Source organism: Orcinus orca, chromosome 14 (assembly GCF_937001465.1).
Source record: "Orcinus orca chromosome 14, mOrcOrc1.1, whole genome shotgun sequence".
NCBI classification, from domain to species: Eukaryota; Metazoa; Chordata; class Mammalia; order Artiodactyla; family Delphinidae; genus Orcinus; species Orcinus orca.
In genome coordinates this window covers 28,669,399-28,692,662 of record NC_064572.1, presented here as the reverse complement: position 1 = coordinate 28,692,662, position 23,264 = coordinate 28,669,399, and the positions used below count along the sequence as shown (strand labels likewise).

General features: G+C 44.7%; 1 long non-coding RNA gene across 5 annotated transcripts; it reads left to right on the top strand.

Annotated features, from left to right (window-relative positions):
- The first annotated feature begins 1,084 nt into the window (after nucleotides 1–1,084).
- On the top strand, nucleotides 1,085–21,934 carry LOC117196980 (uncharacterized). Of its 5 annotated transcripts, none has more exons than XR_007471432.1 (5): nucleotides 1,085–1,460; nucleotides 2,234–2,291; nucleotides 3,267–3,626; nucleotides 6,367–15,449; nucleotides 19,030–21,934. It is a non-coding gene; the product is annotated as an uncharacterized LOC117196980 (long non-coding RNA). The 5 variants fall into 5 exon arrangements; XR_007471431.1 differs by lacking the exon at nucleotides 19,030–21,934 and having other exon boundaries at nucleotides 6,367–8,060; nucleotides 8,308–16,487; XR_007471430.1 differs by lacking the exon at nucleotides 19,030–21,934 and having other exon boundaries at nucleotides 6,367–9,408; nucleotides 11,687–16,487.
- Nucleotides 21,935–23,264: the final 1,330 nt, after the last annotated feature.

Here is a 23,264-nt window from a genome sequence, read left to right as displayed (position 1 = left end):
TGTGACGTTACGAGGGGCGGGTGCTGTGCGACGAGGCGGGGCTGCTGATGGGCCGGGGCTTAAGCCCTGAGGGCTGGGCGCGAGTCGGGCAGAACCTACGCCAAGTGTTTGTCAGCAGCGCGTCGGTGGGCACGGAAAACTTGCGTGTTTTTTGTTTGTTTTTTGCGGTACGCGGGCCTCTCACTGCTGTGGCCTCTCGCGTTGCAGAGCACAGGCTCAGCGGCCATGGCTCACGGCACCAGCCGCTCCGTGGCATGTGGGATCTTCCCGGAATGAGGCATGAACCCATGTCCCTTGCATCGGCAGGCGGACTCTCAACCACTGCGCGGCCAGGGAAGCCCGCGTGTTTTTTTTTTTTTTAATTGTCAATCAACACTACTTTCCTTGAGCCGACTTCTGTTTCCTAAACCATCTAAACAAAAGTGTTATTTTACTTTTAATTGCTCAATATTAAAATAAGCAATGCATGCATTTATTAAAAAACACAGCAGAAAGGTTTACGATGCCACCTTTCCCAGTTTCCCAATTCCCCTTTCGAGGGTGAACCACTGGGACGAGCTTATTGTGTATTCTTCCACAGACAGTCCTTATATACAGACATAATGCAACATATAAACATTAAGAAAATAAATTAATAGCTGCCCATGTCACATGAGTGAGTATTGTGTTAGAGATAAAAGAAACTGAAGCACAGGGGAAGGTTAAGACCACGAGGTACCTGGAAAATTCAAATCTGTAACACTTTCTTTCCTCTAGGGATCCTCAAACTTTTTGATGTTAAAATTTACATTCTTGAAAAATTATTGAGGATCCCAAAGAGCTTTTGTTTGTGTGGATTATATCTTGATAATTACTCTATTAGAAACTAAAACAATCTTTAAATGTTTACCAATTCATAAAATAATGTCATCCCATGTAAACATAATATTTTATTTTTAAAGTTATATTTTCCAAAAAAATTAGTGAAAACAGTGGGTTTTTTTTACATTTTGGCAAACATTTTAATGTATCCGTAATAGGAAACAGCTGCAATCTCACATCTGTGTCTTTTTTTAAAGATTTTTTATATATTTAATTATTTATTTTTGGCTGTGTTGGGTCTTCGTTGCTGGTTGTGGCGAGCGTGGCCTACTCTTCATTGTGGTGCACAGGCTTCCCACTGTGGTGGCTTTTCTTGTTGCAGAGCATGGGCTCTAGGTGCGTGGGTTTCAGTAGTTGCAGCATGCGGGCTCAGTAGTTGTGGCTCGCGGGCTCTAGAGAGCAGGCTCAGTAGTTGTGGCGCATGGACTTAGCTGCTCTGTGGCATGTGGAATCTTCCTGGCTCAGGGCTCGAACCCGTGTCCCCTCAATTGGCAGGCGAATTCTTAACCACTGTGCAACCAGGGAAACCCTCACATCTGTTTCTGCGTTCAATCTGTTGTGTTGATTCAAGTATAAGAAGAAAACTCAGATTCACACAGGTATGTAGTTGAAAAAATAGGAAACTCACAAGTCCCTGGAAGGGGTCTCAGTGACCCCCAGGTATCTCCAGACCACGCTTTGAGAACTGTTGCTCTAGTCAACATTGCCTCTGTCCACATCATTCCCAAAATGGAATTGAAAAGAAAATCATGGGTACCACAAACATAGCTATCATCGTTCTATTTGACGAATGAGGAAATTGAGACTAATACCCAGTGTTCAGCCCAGGTAAAACAGCTATTACTTCTTAACAAAAATACAGACAAAAGAACTTATACAGCAAAGCAAATATTGTGGTTGGTGGTCAGGTTGGACCAGGGCATGAGGCACCAAAAAAGGGATTTTATGGTGAATGTCCAGGAATCTAGGAAAAGCCCCCTGCCTACCCTGCAGTCTGGAGGTTCCCAGAGTTGGAGAGGACTGAGCTCAATCTTGAAAGATCCTAAAGCTTTGCATATGTCAAGAGAAGGCACTTCCTAGAGGAAGGAAAAGGTGAAATGCTAGTTTACATCTGTGTAGAGCTTACGAAGTACACTGATTACAACATGTACCCCTCCTTGATCTCTTTTTTGGTAACAGATTTTGGGACATTCAGGGAGAACAGGGAGATATTTCTGGCCAGAGCAAAGTGTGAAGGAGGTAGGAAAAGTTGGACATAGATGTTGGGTTGTAGTATAGAATGAGAAGAAGTAAACGAAGTTGACACCAGGGTACAGTTTTGAAGTTTCAGGGATGGGGAGTATCAACTGTTTTTTTTTATTCATTTTGATAGGTAGCCTGGAGTAGAGAAAGGAGCTCTCCCGTTAACATGCTGTGTGACCCCAGGCAAGGTACTTACACTCTCTGATCCTCATTTGTAATATGGAGATAATGATGCTACCTCACCGAGTAGTCCCGTGAGTTAAGTGTATAAACTGTTTGGCAAATAATTGCCTTCTAGCAAAGTCATATTGAAATTAATGGTGATATGGGACTTCCCTGGCAGTCCAGCAGTTATGGCTCACTCTTCCACTGCAGGGGGCATGGGTTCAAACCCTGGTCAGAAAACGAAGATCCGCACTACATGTGGCCAAAAAAAAAAAAGATTGTTTAGGATTTTCTTCTTGGGACCTCTGGTGTCTTCCTTTCCCAGTTAGAAGGTGTCAGGGAGTTCCCTGGTGGTCCGGTGGTTAGGAGTCGGTGCTTTCACTGCCTGGGTTGGATCCCTGGTCTGGGAACTGGGATCCCGCAAGCCTGGAGGCAAGGCCAAAAAAAAAAGGTGTCATAGTCACATGTTCTGTTTTCAAAAGTACCACAAAATTGCTTCAGTGTTCTTTTGAAATTAATGTGTGTGTGCGTGCATGTGCGCGTGAATGCATTTGGTTGTGTATGTACATGCATTTGTGTATGTACATGGTATGGATTTCATCACCTCTAGAAAACCCTAAAAAAACTCACTCAGCTAATTTTTCACACCCTTTCTAAAAACTTGCTCCATTTTTGGATAACAGCTTTATTGAGATTAAAATAATCTACCATAAAATCCAACTTTTTAAGGTATACTATTCAGTGGGTTTTAGTAGTACATGCACAAAGTTGTGCGACTATCACCACTGTCTAATTCCGGAACACTTTATCACTCAAAAAAAGACACCCAGTATGTATTAGCAGTCACCCACTGTTTATTCTCAAACTCCTCAGCCCAGGCAACAATTAATCTACTTTCTATTTATATAGACTTCCCTATTTGGGATATTTCATATAAATTAAATCATATAACATGTGGTCTTTTGTGACTGGTTTCTTCCACTTACTATGTTTTCCAGATTCAACCGGGGCTTCCCTGATGGCTCAGTGGTTAGGAATCCGCCTGCCAGTGCACGGGACACAGGGTCAAGCCCTGGTCCGGGAAGATCCCCCACGTCACAGAGCAACCAGGCCCATACACCTCATACAACCAGGCTCATACACTACTGAGCCTGCGCTCTACAGCCCGCGAACCACAACTACTGAGCCCACGTGCCATAACTACTGAAGCCCACCTGCCTAGAGCCTGTGCTCCGCAACAAGAGAAGCCACCGCAATGAGGAGCCCGCTCACCGCAAAGAAGAGTAGCCCCCGCTCGCCACAACTAGAGAAAGCCCTCTCACAGCAACGAAGACCCAACGCAGCCAAAAATTAAATAAGTAAAATTTAAAAAAAGGAAAGAAAAAAAAAGATTCAACTGTATGTAGCATGTATATAGTACTTGGATCATTTTATGGCTGAATAATATTCCACATTTTGTTTATCCATTTATCAGTTGATGGAAATTTAGGGTGTTTCCGCTTTTTGGCTATTATGAATAATGCTGCTATGAACATTTGTGTACAAGTTCTTGTGTGAATGTGTTTTCAGTTCTCTTGGGTATATACCTAGGATGGAATTGCTGGGTTGTGTTGTAACTCCGGGTTCAATCATTTGGGGAACTGCCAGTCTGTTTTTTGGAGTGGCTGCACCATTTTACATTCCTGCCAGCAGTGTATAAGGGTTCCAATTTCTCCACATCCTTGCCAATACTTGTTATAATCTGTCTTTTTGATTGTAGCCAACCTAGTGGGTATGAAGTGTTATCTCATTGTGGCTTTCATCTGCATTTCCCTGATGGCTAATGACATTGAGCATCTTTTCATGTGCCTATTGACTATTACAAAGTATATTTTCTTTGGAGGAATGTCTATTCAAATCATTTGATCATTTTTTAGTTAGGTTGTCTTTTTATTGAGTTTTAAATGTTCTTCGTACATTCTGAAAACTGGAGCCTCATCAGATACATGATTTGCAAATAACTTATCCCACTCTATGGGTTGTCTTTTCACTTTCTTGATGGCATCCTTTGAAGCACAGAAGTTTTTACTTTCAGTGAAGTCCAATTTATTTTTTTCCTTTGATTGCTTATGCATTTGGTGTCATATCAAAGAAACTGTTGGCTTAATCAAATGTCACAAAAATTTGTGCCTATGTTTCTTTCTAAGAGTTCTATAGTTTTGGCTCTTATTTAGGTCTTTGCTCCATTTTGAGTAAATTTTTGTATATGGTATGAGGTAGGGGTCCAAGTTCACTCTTTTGCATGTGGTTATCCAGTTGACCTGGCACCATTTGTTGAAAAGGTTATTCTTTCCCCTTTGAATTGTCTTGGCAAAAACTTCCTTCCTAAGCTGACATTCTCTGGGGAAATGTACTCCCAGATGAAGAACTCAAGGAAGTGGGAGCATTGTAGATTAGCAAAGCACCTTTTAGATTCAGCTGAGCGATAGCAACCACAGCAACCAACGTCCAAGAGTGACTACAATACCCCACTCTTCTAAGCACTTTATGTGCACCACTGCTTTGTATTTTTCTGACAGCAACCCTGTGCAGTAGTCTCCATTATTATATCCGTTTTACTGAAGCTCAAAAAAGTTGAATAACTTGATGTATTAGTTATGTATTGCTGCATAACGAATTACTGCCCCAAAACCTGTGGCTTAAAACAACAAATGTTTGTTAACTCTTAGGTTTTGAGGGTCAGGAAAGCCACCCTCTCATGAGGTTGCAGTGAAGATGGTTTCCTGGTCTGTAATTACCTGAAGGCTGGCTTGACTGGGACCAGAGGATTTGCTTCCTAGCTCTTTCACATGGCTGGGGGCAGGAGGTCTCAGTCCTCAGCACATGGACCTCTCCATAATGTTGCTTGTGTCTCTCCATGTCATGGCAGCTGGCTTCTCCCAGAGTGATTGAACCAAGAGAGGGAACAAGGAGTAAGCTACAGTGAATCTTATGACCTAGGCTTGGAATGTAACTTCTGCTACATTCTAATCATTAGAATTAAGTCACTAAGTACTGCCAACATTTTTTGGGAGGGGAATTAGGCTCCACCTTTTGAAGGACAGCATATCAGATAATTTGTGGACATGTTTTAAAACCACCACACTTGCCCAAAGTCAAGAAGGTTGTAAGTGTTTTAGCAGGAGAAGCCCAGTGTGCAAGCACTCATAAACCCTGGCTTGCACCACACTCGTTAACGTCCCACTGGCCAAAGCAAGTCACATGGCCAAGCCCAGAATCAACGTGGCAGAGGACAAGAGCCTACATACCAGGAGTTATAGTTCACTGGGGGACACCAGTATAAGTCTACCACAATGCAGTATCTTTTATCTCCCTCAGATATTAGACTCTTTGAAGTTCTAATATCTTTGAAGATATCTAATATCTTCAAAGTTCAAAACTTTGAAGTTTTGCAACCTGCATTGTCTCTATTTCTTTGGGTTTACTTTCTCTACCTGCTTTTAAGGCCCTGTTTTTCAGGTTAGAAGCGTTCCTCACATGCCTGATGAGTTTTGGCTATCCTTCCATAGTCAGCCTCTAGTGAGGGGCTAAAATACTTAGAGGAGGCTCTGCGTGAGAGGAGTGGGTGGGAGGGCTTGTCTCAGGATGAGGTTCTCTGTGAGATCATCAGATCCAGACCAGCCATTTCACTGGGGGACCCCCAAATGTCAGTGTCTACAGATGTTTTGTCTTTGCTGATCAATATTCTCCAAGAAGCATCCTCCATTCTCCTGCCTGGGGAGTAGAAGTCTGTGTGCCGGGTTCTGAGACCCAGGCTGGGGCAGGGCAAGGAGTGGGGGTCTCCATCCAGAACGCAGACTTTCACTGACTCCATTGCTTTCAGTATACCTTCCCCAGGCCACACCTGGGGGGTGTCTCCAGGGACCCAGGTGTCCCCAGATACCTGCTGCATCTATTGTTCAGCCTCATTAGAAGGTGACCCTCCCATCACCTGCAGGCGTTGGGGAAGAAGGTGACACTCCCATCATCTTAGCTGGGCAGGATGGTGGAGCAGATTTGGGAGGATTCCAGCTGCTCCTTTGAAAGATTTTGAACTAGTTTTTTTTTTTATCTCTTCAGCCCTACTTTGCACCTCTGACTACAGAGATACCTGGAGCCTCTGATTCATCAGCCCTCCTGGAGTGCTGTGCTATGAACTGGACTTTTTCTTTTTTTTTAAAATTGAAGTATAGTTGATGCATAATATATGTTACAGATGTACAGCATACTGATTCACAATTTTAAAGGTTATTTTCCATTTATAGTTATTATAAAATATTAGCTATCTTCCCTGTGCTGTATAATATATCTCCTTCCTTGTAGTAGCTTATATATTTTCTACATAGTAGTTTGTACCTCTTAACCCCATCCCTATCTTGTCCCTCCCCGCTTCTTTCTCCCCACTGGTAACCACTAGTTTGTTCTCTATGTATGTGAGCCTGTTTCTTTTTTAATTAATTAATTAATTATATTTATTTTTGGCTGCATGGGGTCTTCATTGCTGCGCGCGGGCTTTCTCTAGTTGTGGCGAGTAGGGGCTACTCTTCGTTGCGGTGCGCGGGCTTCTCATTGCGGTGGCTTCTCTCGTTGCAGAGCACGGACTCTAGAGCGCAGGCTTCAGCAGTTGTGGTGCCCGGGCTTAGTTGCTCCGCAGCATGTGGGATTTCCCAGACCAGGGCTCGAACCTGTGTCCCCTGCATTGGCAGGCGGATCCTTAACCACTGCACCACCAGGGAAGTCCCTGTTTGTTTTTTGTTATATTCACTAGTTTGCCGTATTTTTTAGATTCCACGTGTAAGTGATATCATATTGTATTTGTCTTTCTCCATCTGATTTATTTCATCTCCAAGTCCATCTGTGTTGCTGCAAATGGCAAAATTTCATTCTTTTTTATGGCTGAGTAGTATTCCATTGTGTGTGTGTGTGTGTGTGTGTGTGTGTGTGTGTGTGTGTGTGTGTATACACATCTGGTGATTATACATATGTCACATTTTCTTTATCCATTCATCTGTTGATGGAGACTTAGGTTGCTTCCATACCCTGGCAATTGTAAATTAGTGCTGGTATAAATATTGGGGTGCATGTGTCTTTTCAAATTAGTGTTTTTGGGGTTTTCGGATATATACCCAGGAATAGAATTGCTGGGTCATATGGCGAACTGGCCTTTTTCTTGTTAGCTGTTCCACCTTCACTTTTCCCACTCTGCTAAGTCACTTACCACTTCCCCCTATGCTTTCCAGCTTCCAAAATGTTGTTGCCTTTATTCTTCCACTGCTATATCCTTTCCTGACTTCTTAGTCCTTATGGGTTTATACTTTTTTAAAAAAATTCCTCTGCTCTTACTTTAGCGGGGGGTCTAATGGGAAAGAAGAGCTAAACACATATGTTTATTAATCTACCTGGTTTCCTTTAAAGAGCACAGCACAAATGTTTAAATAGTATATCCATCAGGAGTCAGTTGCAGTAACAGAAAAGGTTGATTCAGAGAAGTAGGTGCTTGAAACACACTGGATAAACTAGAAGAATGGGCTCAAGGCTAGTCCTCCAGGAATGATTGTCAGAACCCTGCAGAACTGATCCTGCAAGAGAGCTGCAACCTGGTTGAGAGTCAGGGACCTGTGAAATAATAAACAACTGCCAGGCCCATCTTAGCCACATTCAGAGATCAGGCTGCTGCTGCCGCACTTTCAGCTTCAAAGCCACACGGTCTGCTAGACCGATATCCGCTAAGTGGAGGCCCAGAGCAACACTGCCTCTCTCCCTTCTACACTCAGGTAAGCACTCAAGTCTTGTGTGAAGGTGTCTGATTTTTTTTTTTTTTTTTTGCCGCGCCACGCGGCATGCAGGATCTTAGTTCCCCAACCAGGGATCAAACCCATGCCCCCTGCATTGGGAGCATGGCGTCTTAACCACTGGACTGCCAGGGAAGTCCCTGAAGGCATCTGACTGGTGTAACCCCAACCTCCGAAATGCATCTGGGGGGTTTTGCTGCAAGGGAACATAAAAAATACTGTTTTTCAGCCTTCCAGCCTCTGCAGTGTAAGAAGGCAGACCAAAAGGAAGTTAGATCAGGTGTCAAGGGCATTAATCTATGTATCCACCAGAAAAGGTAAGTCAATGTGTACACACATTTTGTAACTGGACAATGAAGGATCCATTCGCATTGTTTTTCTCACCTTACCTAATTTCCTTCCTCTTAGCCTTTGGGATTAACTCTAAAAGCTTCGCCTCCTTGCCTTTGCTCAGGGGTTAGCAAACTTTTTCAATAAAAGATTGGAGAGTAAATATTTTAGGTGTTACAGGCCATATGGTATCTGTCACAAGTTTTCAACTTTTATTGTTGTAGTGAGAAAACAGCCTGAGACAACATGTAAACAAATGAGCATGGATCCAGTTAAGACTTTATTTATAAAAGCAAGTGGCCAGCTGGATTTGGCCTGTGGGCCATAGTTTGCAGACCCTGTCTTTGCTTTTTTTTTTTTTTTCTTTTGGCCATGCTGCATGCCTTGTGAGATCTTAGTTCCCCGGCCAGGGACTGAACCTGGGCCCCCGCAGTGAAAGCGCCGAGTCCTAACCACTGTACCGCCAGGGAGCTCCCCTTTCTTTGTTTATATTGTCCATTAAATCCACAGATCCTTAATGAGCACCTACTGAGTGTCAGGTACTTTCTAGGGGAGGAGATATAGCAGTAAACAGGACAGAGGGCCCCCAGCTCAGGGGAGTGAACATTCTGCCTGCGGTGATGCTCTCCTCCCCACCTCCCCTTCCCTGCCTAACCCAGACTCCTATTTAATACTCTGTGTGGGTTGACCTGCCTTGACTTTCCTCCTTCCGGCCAGAGCTGATTCCCTCCCCCAGAGCTCCCATAGTGCCCTGTGTACACTGAGGTCACTTGTACCAACCTTGTGCGTGAATGTTGCCTGCTTATGCATCTGGTTCCCTGCAAGACCGTGAACTCTTCAAAGGCGAGAACTGGGCCCCTCCTCACCTTGCATCGTCTGGGGCCTGGCTCAGAACCAGCCTGTGGTCCGTGGTGTTGAACTGACTTTCGGGAGTCTTTGTGGAAGCTGAGATACAAACATTAGACACAGTTGCGGGCAGTTCTGCAGTGGCCCTATTCAGGTGAGCATTTGTGTTTATCAACTGGGTTATGGTGTAATTTATGTGCACCTCTTTCAAGTGTGCATGTCGACGAATTTTGACAAATGTTTCCATCTTTGTAAATACCACCACAATCAAGATCTAGAACATTCCCTCACACCCCAAAGTTCCCTTGTCCCTCTTTGTAGTCGTCACCTCACACCCCAAGCCCCAGCCTTAGATAATCACTGATCTACTGCCTATCACTACAGCTTAGCTTTGCCTGTTCTAAAACTTTATATAAATGGAAGCACACTGTGTATACTGTTTTATATACAGCACAATGTGTTGCTATATCAGCAATCCATTCCTTCTTATGGCTGAGTGGTATTTCATTTATGGATATACCACAGTCTGTTGATCAGATGAGAATTTCAAGGAAAAAGATATCTCTGCTCCCTCTCCCAGAACCTACTGTAGGGAACTAGGAGGGTCTTGTCTGGCCTCAAATGTACAGGCTGTGTATTAGCTCTTGTAATATTGTGATTTATATCAGGAAATACGTATTTGTTCTCAGTCCCTGTTCCTAGCACTGAGTTCCTAAGACCCTTGGCATTTCCTAAGTGAAGAGAGTGATCAAGGTGTCTTTTGTGATGTTGAGGTGACTCTTGAAATGCCCTTAGGTCACCTAAGAAGGAGGGCTGGTCACCAGTGGAACCAACCAAGTAATTGGAGAGCTGGAACTTTCAGTTCCACCCCTCTGACCTCTGGGGAGGAAAAAGGGACAGGAGATTGAGTTCAGTCACCAATGGCCAATGATCTAATCAATCATGCCTATGTAGTGAAGCTTCCATAAAAACCCAAAAAGATTGGGGATGGGCGAAGGGGGGAGCTTCAAAGAACTTCCAGGTTGATGAACATGTGGAGATCTGAGGAGAGTGGTACGCCCAGAAAAAGCGGGAAGCTCCACACCCTTTCCCCATACCTTGCCCTAAGCATCTTTCCTATCTGGCTGTTCTGAGTTACATCCTTTAATAGTAAACCAGTAAGTAGTCTAGTAAGTAGAATGTTTCTCTGAGTTCTAGAGTGAGCCGCTCTAGCAAATTAATCAAACCTGAGGGGGGCAGTAATTGGAATCACCTGTCTATAGCCACTCGGTCAGAAGCACAGGCGACAACCTGAACTTGAGATTGGCATCTGAAGTTGGAGGGGAGCAGTCCTGTAGGACTGAGCCCTTAACCTGTGGCATCTGACACTATCTCCAGGTATTTAGTGTCAGAATTATAGGGCAGCCAGCTGGTCTTGGAGAATTGCTTGGTACTGAGGAAAAAATGCACATGTTGGAATTGGGAGCAGAATCTTATCTCTGAGTGAGATTATCTAGATAGTTGGTGATTTGAAAGCTGCTGATGCAATTGTGACCCCTGGACCCATACCCGATGTGCTGCCAGGATTGAACATGCAATATATACCACATTTGGGCAGCCCTTTCTAGTTTATTAGTTTATTTTAATGTTTTAGTGTTTTATTTTAATGTTTTAATGTTTATTAGTTTTTTGTTTTTAATGTTTATTAGTATAACTTGAGTTTCAAAAAATGGAAGTGGCCTGGGTGTCCCCAACCCAGGGATGCTCCTTCTGTAACTTATTATTCCAGTGTTTAGCCAGCAGGGCCTCCCCAAACTCATTCCTTCTGACTCCCCTGTACGTAACTGCTACCTCTGTTCTCTCTGGTTCTGTCTTTCCCAGGGGCAGAGGGGGGCTCTTTCTGCCCTCTGTAATGAGGCTACCCACTCTCCATCTGTATCATCATAGGGATAATAGCTCCTGATCTTTAGATAACACTTTTCCACTTTAACAAGCACTGTCAGACCATTATCTCACTTAAGCTGAGCCACAGCCCTGTGATGGAGGCAGCCTGCTTATTATTTTCATTATTATTATCAATACCATTATTCTTACACTTCACAGATAAAGCAACTGAGACTCAAAGAGGTTATGACTTCTTAACCTTCTGGCTGGCCATCCTATGTGTTTCCTCTTGTGCCCACTGGCTTCCTGAATCGTAAAGAGGGCAAGGTGCCCCTTGGGGACCCATTCTTTATTGTCACATCTGCTGAACTCATGCACGGATGAGCAGCAGCCATTTCTTGAGCTCCTGACACATAAAAGGCAGAATGTGTTCAGAAGGTAATAATAATCATCGATAACTTTTATAGACAGCGAGCCTGAATCAAGGGCTATTCTAGGCCTTGTAGAGATCTTATCTCAAATACTCCCAACTTCCATACAAGATGGGTATCATTATGCCTGTTTTACAGATAAGGATGCAGCCTCAGAGAGGCTAACTTGCCCGAGGTCCCCTGACGTGTCTCTGGAAATTCTCTACCCTCTCACTGCGGTTGGGAACCGTCCACTGCGCACAGGCTATGACCTCACACGTGCTTTGGTTTAAAAGCTGGCTCTCCCACCTGCTTGCCGTGTGACCATGAGCCTGGACGTGTTCTCTCGTGTGAATAAAAGGAGGAGTCCCTCATTCACAGAGTGCTCTTCTGAGGATTAAGTGTCAGGCCCAGCCAAGGTCTGGCAGATGGGAATGATGATTAGGCACCAGTCTGGGTCCTAGAAGATGCCAGGGCCCCTGAGGGTAGAGGGCAGCATGTCTGACTGAAGCAGAGGCCATGCTTCAGTCTTGGTATTTCCGCCTTGTCAGGTGACACCAACAAAAGTTGTAGGAACTTCCCTGGGGTCCAGTGGTTAGGACTCCATGCTTCACTGCAGAGGGTAGGGGTTCAATCCTTGGTCGGGGAACTAAGATCCTGCAAGCCTCGCATGGTGTGGTGTTGCAAAAAAAATAAAAGTCTGTAGTTGCCGACTTCAGAAAATGAGGTACAGTTTGTTCCAAGTTACTTAGGTATCATAAGTCCTCTGCTGAAGCCTGTTCATTGTCTGCCTGTTTACTACAAGTCAGCACCTGCAGTTCCTGTCTTTCTCTCTCCATCTCAGTATTTAGTAGAAGATTCTTCATGGGTATAACGTTTCCTCTGTTACCTCTTGCCTGCAGGGTGAAAGTGGGTAGTTCACTTAATGCCATACCATATCCAGTGGCATGTGCTGGTTTAGATAGCTTGAGCTCCAACCAGAGACAGCACTTTTTACTTATTTTTTAATGAGAGCACTTTTAAAACTGTCATCCACAATGAATGGTGTGCCACGCCCTGTGCCAGCCACAGCCCAAAGGCAAGGCACACAGCGTACAGAGCCTGGCAGCCCAGATTGGGTGCTTGCCACGTTGAGTCAAGAGGCGCTTTTGCCCCGGGAGCTTCTGCCCTCTCTTAGGTGAAGCCCAGGGTTTTCATTGGGAATCCTTTAGTGGTGACTGGGTGGTGCTGTCGAGTTCAGGGTGGAAGACTTGACTCGATTAGGGGATCTGATTCTCCACGAAGGCTCTGGACAAGCTACCTGGCTTCCATATCTCCATTAACTAATTCATTCAGAAATACCTGCTGAGCTGCTGGTATGGCCATGGCTCTGGGTTCAGGGGTGAACAAGGGCAAACCTCATGGAGCGTCCATGGGATGCATTCAGCTCCTTGCATCCAGGTCTTCTGGCTGGATTTAGATGGGGTCATTCATCTTTCCAGACTGAGTTAGGCTCAGAAGCCCTGGAGTAGCAATGGCTGTCAGTGTATACTGTATTGTACCACCACCTTCTACCCATGACATCCCACACCTCTTGGGATCCTGAATAAGGCCCTCCATGGTCTGGCTTCATCTCCCTCTCCCTTTCTGTGCTCTGTTCCTCAAATGGACCATGCTCACTCCCATAACAGGACCTTTGCACATGCTGTTCCCTTTGGTTGTTCTCTGTGATGTACAGACTTTAAGGTGACCCCCCATGACCCCTAACTCCTGGTGTTCACACCCTTGAGTGAGGGTGGGACCTGTGACTTGCTTGTAACCAATAGAATATGGCAAAGGTGACAGAATGTCGCTTTTGTGATTGTGTTGTGTAAGACTCCATCTTGCTAGAGCCTCTGAACCTTCCCTAGTCAGGCCTCCATGTGAGAACACAGCCCTGCCTCATACCTTGATTACAGCCTTGCAGAGGACCCAGCTAAGCTGTGCTAGGACTCCTGACCCAGAGAAACTGTGAGATGGCAAAGGTTTTCTTTTGGCTGCACCATGCAGCTTGCAGGATCTTAATTCCCCAACCAGGGATTGAACCTGGGCCCTCGGCAGTGAGAGTGCCGAGTCCTAACCATTGGGTCTCCAGGGAATTCCCACAAAGGTATTCTTTTAAGTTGCTAAGTTTGTTGTTTAAAAAAGAAAAAGCTGCGTAAATGTGTTACTATTTTCTATATGCAGTGTAGAAAACCAACCTATTCTCTAACATTCACCTAGCTTACTCCTACTCATCCCTTACCATTCCCATCCCACCGAGATGAGTTTTCTCATCAGCCAAGATGCCAAGGCCTGATCTCCTTGTTAGAGGCTCTCGTGCCATGGTGTGCCTCACCTCCACGTGACTTATACATTTATAACTGTGTGATTATTTAATTAATAACTGCCCCCCCTCCACCACCACCCCCAGATTGTAAGTGCCATGAAAGCACCTTGTCATGGTCTCTTCATTTCCCCAGGGACTAGCACAGTGCCTGGCACATGTAGGTGTTCAGTAAATATGTGTTGAATAAATAAATGATTTATAGGACATTCAGGGTCAAAAGGAGTGAAGGGATAGGCAGGGGCTGGACTGTTCAATGGTTAGAGGCTAAAATGACTTGGGTGGAAAGTGGATGTTGTAGTCCTAAAAACTCACTTTTATTGTGACCTAGCTGGACAACTGACGCTACAGGTGTATTTGGGGGCATCCTTGGTGGGAATGATCTGTGTCCATACAACAGTCACACGAGCCACCCCATGGCTTGGCATGAGGGTGTTTCTCTTGGAAGCTCCAGACTTCTTCCTCCTTCCAGAAGAACATCTTGTATTTTGACCATCAGGCAATTCTCTTAACAATGTCCTTCCTATGAGTCAGAGAAGGGAAGACACAGGCGGAGAAGGGGAGGGTGTGGTTAGGTGGAGGGAGCTCCAGCTTGGCAGTTTCAGTGAGGCCCACGAAACGTCAAATAGCTTGCTCCAGAAATAGACAGAAAGGTGAGTACATGGCATGCTGGTCACTGAATTATATTCCCTCCAAATTCATTTACTGAAGGCTTAACCCGCGTGTGATCACATGTGGAGATGGGCCTATAAGGAGGCAATTAAGGTTATAAGAGCTCACAAGAGTTGTGTCCTAATCCTGTAGGGCTGGTGCCTTGATAAAAAGAGGAAGAGATGCCAGAGCTCTGTCTCCACCATGTGAGGATACAGGGAGAACGTAGCCATCTGCTAGTCAGGGAGAGAGATCTCACCAGAAACCAAATGGACTGGTCCCTTTACCTTGAACTTCCCAGCCTCTAGAACTGTGAGAAAATAAATTCATGTTGTTTAAGCCACCCAGCATATGGTGTTTTGTTATGGCTGCCTGAGCCAATTAAGACATGGGGTTATCTAGAAGGCTGTATCTTATGCTATAAAAATAAGGTTGAGGGGCTCCAGAGTTCAGGTCAGTGTTTTCCTGTCTCTCCAAATGGACTTTCTGTGCCTCCCCTGATGTTTTGGCGTCAGTTGCCCAAGTTTACCCTCTCTAGGGCTTAAGGCCCTTCCCAGTTTATTGAGGCCATGTTTTCCTCCTTTCCTTCCATCCAAGCTTTTAGAAGGAGTTGTCTGCACTTGCCGATCGCGCTTCCGTTTCCAGGCATCCACTCTTCGGTCACTTCAGTTGAGCCTCCATCCTGCCATTGCACAGAAGCTGCTTCCATGCCACATCCAGTGGGTACTTTTGGTCCTCATTTGACTGTTCTCTTTTTCTTAACTCTTTCTCCTCCCTTGCATTTCAGGGATTTCTCGTCGCCCCTTCCTGGCATCACCATTTTGGTCTTCATCTACTATCTGCCACCTACTGCCCTTCATGTAAATGTTGATGTTCCCCGGGTTTTGCCCTTGGTCCTCTTGCCTTTTCGCCCCACATTGCCCTAAGGTGAGCTCGCCCCCTCCTGCTGCTTCAGCTTCTGCCGATGGCTCCCATATCTTGTAGCTTCAGCCCACAATTCCTTGCTGAGCTCCCATCTCAGATTTTAACTGCCACATGGATGTCCTTCAAGCACATCTAACTGTACATCCTCTAAATCAGGGGTCCCCAACCCCCGGTCCGAGGCCTGTTAGGAACCGGGCCGCACAGCAGGAGGTGAGCGGCGGGCAAGTGAGGGAAGCTTCATCTGCTGCTCCCCGTCGCTCGCATTACCGCCTGAACCATCCCCCTCACCCCTTCCATGGAAAAATCTGTCTTCCACGAAACCAGTCCCTGGTACCAAAAAGGTTGGGGACCGCTGCTCTAAATCGAGCCTGCTGCTCCCCCTCTGCTCCAAATCCTCTCCCACCTCCTGCATGCCCTTTCTTGGGACATGGCACCATCAGCCTCGGCTCACTCCAGCCAGAGACTAAAGGTCAACCTCGATTTGTCTTTTGCTCACCCCTCATATCTAATCAGTCACAGTGACCTATGTTTTCTGACGTAAGTATTTACGTGCATCCACCTGTTTCTCTCTTTTCTGCCTTAGTCCCATATGGACGGCCTGAAAGATTCTGATGTACCTGTTGTCTCTGTATGGCACTTTTTTTTTTTTTAACCAGGCAACGAGAAAAGGGTATTGGATGCATGGAGGAAGCGGTCTTATGCTTTTTTTACGCTGCAATAGAGATGTGGGTTGATGTCTGGAATTGTAGGATTTGGTGGATTGTTAATGAACTCTTGTGTCACTGGAGGCATTCAAGGTGAGGTTTGGGGAGCCCTTGTGCAGGATACTGTAGTGGGGTCTACTGCTTTCGGTATGAGGTAGGGCTGGACCAGACGTGGCACTCTGGTTGACCACATCTAGCTCGCAGATGTATTTTATTTGGCTCACATATGGTTCAAAACCACCTAATGAATTTTCCACATTAAAAACCTAGAGATTTCCACATAAAAAGTGGATTTCTAGCTTTTCTTGAAAAATCAAATTTAATAATTCTTGGCCCAGAGCAGATCATCAAGACTGGATGCTGATCTACCGCTGCCCCATCTGGTGGACCACCTTGCAGTCTCCACCTGCCTACTTCACTCACTCATGCTACTGCCTGGACCCCAGAAACATCTGAGTTTGCTCTACCTGAACCTGATATTCTCAAGTTTTCATGTAGCCTATGATTTTACATTATTGTATGTAGGCAATGGAGGAAATTCCCTTGGGACTTCCTCTAGGTTCTCCCCTCTCACCGATCCTAGTAAATCCACCTTCCCTAGTCTCCTCAGTAGGAAGCATTACTAAACCCATCTGCTTTTTGCCTCTTTTCTCACTTCCCTCTCTCATTCACCCCAATCACCATCCTGTTTCTAATTCTCCTCCGGCTCAGCCTTTAGCTATGAGGTCCACTGCATTCCAATAGCGTGTCTCTTCAAAGCCCAGGCTTCTCAGGCATTTCAGTAAAGACTCTGTGTGCCTGTGTCTTGCCGTTGCTCTGGAAGTTACATGAACTTTAGAATAAGACATCAGAAGACAGATGAGTGGGATGTTCTTATATAAGATTCTGAAGGTCCCCTAACAAGTGCAGATGAGCTAAAGACAGTCCAGGGAGATGGTGGACCAGTTAAGAATGCATTCAGCTGCAGGTAATAAAAAACTCTCCTCTGGGGCTTCCCTGGTGGCGCAGTGGTTGAGAGTCCGCCTGCCGATGCAGGGGACACGGGTTCGTGCCCCGGTCCGGGAAGATCCCACATGCCGCGGAGCGGCTGGGCCCGTGAGCCATGGCCGCTGAGCCTGCGCGTCTGGAGCCTGTGCTCCGCAATGGGAGAGGCCACAACAGTGAGAGGCCCGCGTACCGCAAAAAAACAAACAAAAAAACCCCAAAAAACCTCTCCTCAAAAGCCTGAATGAAAGCCACGTAATAAGATGCCCAGAGCTCTGAGGTTGCTGGAGTTGATTCAGGGTCCCTCTGTCACGGTCAAAAGATGGCACCCAAGGCTGCAGCTATTACATTTACATTCAAGGCAGGAAGAAAGTTGTCTCATTGTATCAGGAAAGTAAACACTTGCCCAAATACCCCCAGCTGACTTCTGTTTTTATTTCATTAGTGTTATGAGTGGAATTGTGTCCTCCCAAGAAAAGATATGTTGGAGTCCTAACTCCCAGTACCTCAGAATGTGACCTCATTTGATGATTGTATCTTTTTTTTTTTTTTTTGCCGCACTGCACTGGTATGTGGGATCTTTGTTCACCGACCAGGGATCAAACCAGAGCCCTCAGCAGTGAAAGCGCAGAGGCCTAACCACTGGACTGCCAGGGAATTCCCTGAAGATTGTATCTTTAAAGAGGCAAGCGAGTTAAAATGAGGTCATTACGGTGGGTTCTAATCCAATAGGGTGTCCCTGTAAAAAGGGGAAACTTGGACACAGAGGGAAGGCACAAAGGGAAGGCAATGTAAAGATACATTGGGAGAAGGTGGCCATCTACAGGCCAAGGAGAGAGACGGAAGTAGATCCTTCCCTCCCGGCCCTCAGAAGGAACCAGATTTCCTTCTGGAAATCAGACAACTTGATTTCAGACTTGTAGTCTCCAGAACTGTGAGACAATAAACTTCCATTGTTTAAGCCACCCAGTCCATGGTACCTTGTTATGGCAGCTCTAGGAAACTGATACAGTTGACCAGGCCATGACACAAGGTTTCCCCTAGTTTCAAGAGAGGCACAGAAAGCGAGTGTGTAGTTGGCATATTGCTGCCCCAAACAAAAGTGGATTCTATTGATGAGAAAAAAGAAGGGCGTGGATGTTGGAATAGCAACCGATAGCATCAAACAACATCCTGGGGAGTCAGAGGCAAGACAAGCTGATCTACAAGAAAGTATGAAGAGAATGGATGAATTAATGATTTCCTGGCCCACTGATAAATGAATGATTGATCAATATACACTTCCTAAGCAGGTAGGGTCTGCAGCCCTGTGCCATGTAGAGGATACTTCCACAGTCAGTCTCAACCCTTCATAATTAGACTCTGGACACAAAATCTGTAAATCATATTTTCCTGGACCCCAGTAGTTTGAGCATGAAAAACAAGATTTATTTCTTTGGCTTAGTCTCTACCTGTTAAAATGTAGGAAACCCTACCCCAAATCCCTCCCTTGGGCAGAGATCACTAATCGTTCCCCAGTGTCCATTTTCCCCTTCTTTCTAGCAATAAAATTCACAAGCTTTAGCTGGGCACATGAACACTCAGACAGGGACTACATTTTCCAGCCTCCCTTGTAGTTAGGTGTGACCAGGACCAAGTCCTGGCCACGGGATGCAAAAGAGAGTGCTACGGAACTGACTGAAACTGAGTCCCCCTAAAACTGAGTCCCCTTCCCGAGTTTATGATTAATCTCTCTATCCAAAACGTGATTCCCTTGCTTGTCTCCTCTGAACTCAATCCTTTCTTGTCCCCTCTAACCTCAATCCTGTGCTAACTGAACACCCATTAACCAGAGTCAGATGACTAAGATTGCTGTTGCCGATAACATCGTCAATGTACTAAAATTGCTGTTGTAGAAATCATTGACGTATAAACTCAGGCTGTTTCTCCAAGGCAAGATGAGCTCACAGACCCCTGAGCCATGGACCACCTGGCCAAGAACTGTAAACCAGAGACATCCTGATTCCCGAAACCATGATTAAGAAATGTCACAAGGTGATTAATCCCAGCCCCTTTGTTCTTCCCCCTTAAAACATCCCTAACTCAAAGACCAAGCTGGAATGGATCTGAGACTTGTCTCCCACTCCCTTGCTGGGCATCCTGCAAATAAACCCTTACTTTGCTGCAAATACCTGCTGTCAGAGTTTGGCTTTCTGCGGCTGTGGCGCATGAGCCCTCCTTAAATTTTGTATCTTGGGAACCTTTGGTACCTTTGCCTAGTCTCAGCCCTGCCAGGAGTCATAGCATTTTCATTAAAAAACTTAAATATATGCTTGTTCCGTCCTAATTGCTAGGAATTCACTGCTTGGAATTCTTCCTATGGAAATAAACGAGCAGGGCTCTAAATCATGTGTACAAAGTGATCATATATGTAAATATAAGACTGGAAGGGCATGCATCCAAATGATAACAGAGGTTATCTCTCTTTGAGAGATAGGGTTATAGGTGACTTTTTTCCATTGTATTTTGTGTATGTGCGTGAGTGTTTTGCAAATTTTCTGCACTCGGCAAGTAATATTTTTGTAGTTAGGGGGAAAAAAACATTATTTAAAATGTTTTTAAACTGTCCCTCTTTTCTGGGTGACCCATCGTGCTTGGGCTAAGCATGTTGCTGTACTCTTCCCTTCTGGGCAGCACTTTCCCATGAGGCTCTCTGATCCCTTATGCCAATAGCCCCACAGAGACTCAGCCCACAAAGCTCTCAGGCAGACAGGCCCAGACATATCTGAATCCACAGACAGGTTGGGATAAGCCTGCCGGGGGTGCTGTCTTCTCTGAGGGCACTGTGGGAGGGGATATGAGAATAAAGTAGGGGTGTAGGCCTTAAAGGCCCCTCCCCAACTTCTACCTCCTCCCCCAACTCATTCCCAGGGGTAGCTTGGGGAATTGACACCCTTGTGGATGGAGTCTGGTGGACAGGGTTTGAATCCCTGACTCTGCCAGGTACAAGCCATGTGACTCTGGGCAAGTCATTTCATCTCTGTCCTCAATTTTCACATCCTTAAAATGGAGATAACACTAGAAGTTACTGCACAGTGGTCTTTTCTGGAGCCAGTAAGAAGATGCATGTGAAGTGTGGCTCCCAGTCTGGCACGAGGTGACCCAACAGAGGCAGGTGTTGACATTGTTATTGACACCCCGGTGGATGTGTCTCCCACGTCTCAAACACAGCATTGGACATGCTGAACTCTTTTTTTTTTTTTTTTTGCGGTACGCGGGCCTCTCACTGTTGTGGCCTCTCCCGTTGCGGAGCACAGGCTCGGGACGCGCAGGCTCAGCGGCCATGGCTCACGGGCCCAGCCACTCCGCGGCATGTGGGATCTTCCTGGACCGGGGCACGAACCCACATCCCCTGCATCGGCAGGTGGATTCTTAACCACTGCGCCATCAGGGAAGTACCTGTATGTTCTTTTAGTGTCTGTCTCTAATACCAAATTAAACACTCTAGGAAAGCAGGGACCGTGTTTCTTTTGCTAAATACTGTATCCACAACACCTAGTACAGTACTTGGGGCAAAGTGTACATGAAATACAATATTTGTTAGAAGAATTAGTTAAATATCAGAATAAAGCATCTCTATATGTTAGTTGTTAGTATATGTGCTATATAAACTTGCAGAAGGGACTTCCCTGGTGGTCCAGTGATTAAGACTCTGTGCTCCCAGTGCAGGGGGCCTGGGTTCAATCCCTGGTCAGGGAACTAGATCCTGCATGCCACAACTAAGAACCCACATGCCACAACTAAAAAGAGCCTGCATGCTGCATCGAAGATCCCGTATGCCCGTGCAACAGCTAAGACCTTGAGCAGCCAAATAACTAAATAAATAATAAAATATTTTTAAATAATTAAAAAAATATAGCCCCCTTAGGAACATTAAAATAAACAAACAAACAAACAAACTTGCAGTAAATGGTATAGGAATTTGGATCAGTGAGAATTTATTCTGGGCTAGTTTGATCTGATAAATCACCTTGGAAGAGCAGTAAACATCCATCTATCTATCCATCTACCCATATAGCAATCCACCCATCAATCCATTTATTCACTCATCCATCCACCCATTTGCCCAACTGTCCATCCACCATTTCACCTAATGTTCACTGAACATTTATGCACATTGACTCAAATCGTTGAAAGATGGGGATCTAATGTAAATCATCGTGATTTTAGTTGATAATATTGTATTGTAAAATTGAAACTTGTTAAGAGAATTGAACTTAAATGTTCTCACACATAAAAAAGAAGAGAATAAATATGTGAGGTAATGGATGTGTTAATTAACTAGATGGGGGAAACCTTTCACAATGTATATCTATACCAAGTCACTACGATGCATGCTTTAAATATCTTACAATTTTATATATCATATATAATTCTATAAAGCTGAAATTTAAGAAATGCTGAAGGAGGGAAGGGGTAAATTTGGAGCTTAGGATTAACAGATACACCCTACTATATATAAAATAGATAAACAACAAGGACCTACTTTATAGCACAGGGAACTACATTCGACATCTATAATACACATACATACATATTACCTATAATGGAAAAGAATCTGAAAAAGAATATATATATGTATAACTGAATCACTTTACTGTACACCTGAAACTAACGCAACATTGTAAATCAACTGTATTTCAGTTTATTTATTCATTTATTTATTTTTTAAAATTTTATTGGGGCATAGTATTTTATATATAGCAGTGTGTATATGTCAATCCCAATCTTCCAATTTATCCCTACCCACACCCCCTCACTCCCTAGTAACCGTAAGTTTGTTTTCTATATCTGTAATTCTATTTCCATACTTCAATTTAAAAAAATGCTGCAAGAACCAAGCCATCACCTAGTACAGTGGCTCATAAGCATTTTTGACATTGATTTACAGTTTAAAAATCCCACACTTATATCATGACTCAGTACGTTCATACATATGTATAAGACGGAAACAAAAGTTTTGTTAAATAATACCCTTACCACATGTGAATCTCCCTGTTGTATTCTATTCTATTCTATTCATAAGAAATGTTGGTATTACCCACTGTGGTTGGCAGTTTCTGAAAAGGCTCGCAATGTTTCCAACCCCCTGATATTCATACGCTATGTAATCCCCTCCCTTTGAGTGTGGGCTGGACCAAATGACCTGCATCTAATGAACAGAAAACAGCAAACATGATGAGATGTCACTTCCAGGATTAGGTTAAGAAAGACTGCGACTTCTGTCTTGCTAGCACTCTCTCTTGCTGATACTCCCTCTTGCCCTCTTACTGGCTTGCTTAGATAAAGCAAGCTGCTATGTTGAGGGATGTGCTATGGAAAGGCCACATAGCAAAGAACAGAGGGAGGTTCTTGCCAACAACTTCTGAGGATTTGAGGTCTTAGTCCAACAGGATTAAGAGGATTCTGGGACTTCCCCGGTGGTCTAGTGGGTAAGCCTCTGTGCTCCCAATGCAGGGAACCCGGGTTCAATCCCTGGTCGGGGAACTAGATCCTGCATGCCGCAACAAAGATCCTGCGTACCGCAACTAAGACCCAGCGCAGCGAAAATTAGCTAATTAATTAATTAATTTTAAAAAAGAGGATTCTTCCCAGTCAAGCCTCCAGAGACAGTGAGAGACAGTGAGAGAATCAGAGCCGAGGGACCCAGCTAAGCCATGCCCAGATTCTTGACCCATAGAAACCACGATACGATAAACGTTGTTTTAGCCACTGAATTTTGGGTAATTTGTTATGCATCAATAGATAACTAATACAGTTACTAAATTGGCTTCTCAACCTGCTGATGAGTATTGACCTATAAATTTGAAAACACTGATTTAGTTCTAGATGCAAGTACTGTGCTGGGCATCAAAGAGAGATTCGAGGAGGAATAAGTCCCAGTCATTGCCTTTAAAGAGCTTTTAGTGTTTTTCGAGCATCTGAAAATTTAATAGGATGCATGTATTTCTGGGGCAGAGTTCAAAGACAGTAGAAGTAAATGAGAGGTTCACCCAGGCTGAGATAGTCCATTGTGATGAGCACAGAGATATCCTGGTTGGGGGGTCCTTATAGGGGAAAACACTGTCTTCACAGGAGTATCCAAAGGGAT